Consider the following 2,500-nt stretch of genomic DNA (forward strand, 5'->3'; position numbering starts at 1 on the left):
CGTCCATGTCCCCCCAGCATACAGCACACAACAGTTTGTTCAATTTCTCACTGCGCGACCCAGCGCGCAGTACGTGTAACATTGCCCCATCAGCATCGGCGCGGCACAGTAGCTTGCGCAGTCTTGCCCGGGTGCGTCGTGTTCCGTAAGAGAGAAGTCCCACCGTGGTAGCTTAGTGCTGTCCGCGCTGGCGGCTTCTCTCTTTTTTCATTAAATCGCTTTGCGCCTGGTAGTATGCAATCGTACGTGTGTGTGAAATCATTGCATGTCCTGGAATGACAAGTCTCAAGAGCACAACACAACACACCAACAGCGCTGCCAACGCCCGCAGTACGCAGTGTGTATAACACTGCCCCGTCGGCAATAACACCAAGTCCCAGAAAGCGTCCAAGTCCCCCCAGCATACAGCACACAACAGCGCTGCGCGAGAGCCAACCCCCGCAGTACGCTATGTGTAAAACACTGCCTCCCGCCGACAATAACACCAAGTCCCAGAAAGCGTCCAAGTCCCCCCAGCATACAGCACACAACAGCGCTGCGCGAGCCAACCCCCGCAGTACGCAATGTGTAAAACACTGCCCCGCCGACAATAACACTAAGTCCCAGAAAGCGTCCAAGTCCCCCCAGCATACAGCACACAACAGCGCTGCGCGAGCCAACCCCCCGCAGTACGCAATGTGTAAAACACTGCCCCGCCGACAATAACACTAAGTCCCAGAAAGCGTCCATGTCCCCCCAGCATACAGCACACAGACAGCGCAAACAGTTTGTTTAATTTCTCACTGCGCAAGCCAACTCGCAGTACGTGTAACAATGCCCCATCAGCATCGGTGCGGCACAGTAGCTTGCGCAGTCCTTGCCCGGGTGCGTCGTGTTCCGTAAGAGAGAAGTCCCACCGTGGTAGCTTAGTGCTGCCCGCGCTGGCGGGCTTCTCTCTTTTTTCATTAAATCACTTTGCGCCTGGTAATATGCAATCGTGCGTGTGTGTGAAATCATTGCATGTCCCGGAACAACAAGTCTCAAGTGCACAACACAACACACAACAGCTCTGCACGAGCCAGCACCCGCAGTACGCAGTGTGTATAACACTGCCCCGTCGGCAATAACACCAAGTCCCAGAAAGCGTCCATGTCCCCCCAGCATACAGCACACAACAGTTTGTTCAATTTCTCACTGCGCGACCCAGCGCGCAGTACGTGTAACATTGCCCCATCAGCATCGGCGCGGCACAGTAGCTTGCGCAGTCTTGCCCGGGTGCGTCGTGTTCCGTAAGAGAGAAGTCCCACCGTGGTAGCTTAGTGCTGTCCGCGCTGGCGGCTTCTCTCTTTTTTCATTAAATCGCTTTGCGCCTGGTAGTATGCAATCGTACGTGTGTGTGAAATCATTCCATGTCCTGGAATGACAACTGTCAAGTGCACAACACCCGCACACCAGCAACCCCGCAGTACGCAATGTGTATAACACTGCCCCGTCTACCATAACACTAAGACCCAGAACGCGTCCAAGTCCCCCCAGCATACAGCACACAACAGCGCTGCGCGAGCCAACCCCCTGCAGTACGCAATGTGTAAAACACTGCCCCGCCGACAATAACACTAAGTCCCAGAAAGCGTCCAAGTCCCCCCAGCATACCAGCACACAACAGCGCTGCGCGAGCCAACCCCCGCAGTACGCAATGTGTAAAACACCTGCCCCGCCGACAATAACACTAAGTCCCAGAAAGCGTCCACGTCCCGGAATGCAAAGTGTCAAGTGTTGGAAAAGTCCCCCGCACAGCGCACACAACACAACAGCGCAACAGTTTGTTTAATTTGTCACTGCGCGAGCCAACGCCCGCAGTAACGCAGTGTGTGCATCGGCCCGGCACTGGTATTAAGTCCAATTCGATAATACAATAACACCAAGGCAACATCGAGGGTAAGAATGCGCGTGTCAAGTGTTGGAAAAGTCCCCCACACAGCGCACACAACACAACAGCGCAACGGTTTGTTGAATTTCTCACTGCGCAAGCCAGCACTCGCAGTACGCAATGTGTAAAACACTGCCCCCGCCGACAATAACACTAAGTCCCAGAAAGCGTCCACGTCCCGGAATGCAAAGTGTCAAGTGTTGGAAAAGTCCCCCGCACAGCGCACACAACACAACAGCGCAACAGTCCGGCACTGATATTAAGTCCAATTCGATAACACAATAACACCAAGGCAACATCGAGGGTAAGAATTGCGCGTGTCAAGTGTGATGAAAAGTCTCCCCCACACAGCGCACACAACACAACAGCGCAACGGGTTTGTTGAATTTCTCACTGCGCAAGCCAGCACTCGCAGTACGAAATGTGTATAACGCTGCCCCGTCGGCAATAACACCAAGACCCGGAAAGCGTCCACGTCCCGGAATGCAAAGTGTCAAGTGTTGGAAAAGTCCCCCGCACAGCGCACACAACACAACAGCGCAACAGTCCGGCACTGATATTAAGTCCAATTCGATAACACAATAACACCAA

The sequence above is a fragment of the Toxorhynchites rutilus genome, unplaced genomic scaffold, assembly GCF_029784135.1.
Source record: "Toxorhynchites rutilus septentrionalis strain SRP unplaced genomic scaffold, ASM2978413v1 HiC_scaffold_52, whole genome shotgun sequence".
Taxonomy (NCBI): Eukaryota; Metazoa; Arthropoda; class Insecta; order Diptera; family Culicidae; genus Toxorhynchites; species Toxorhynchites rutilus.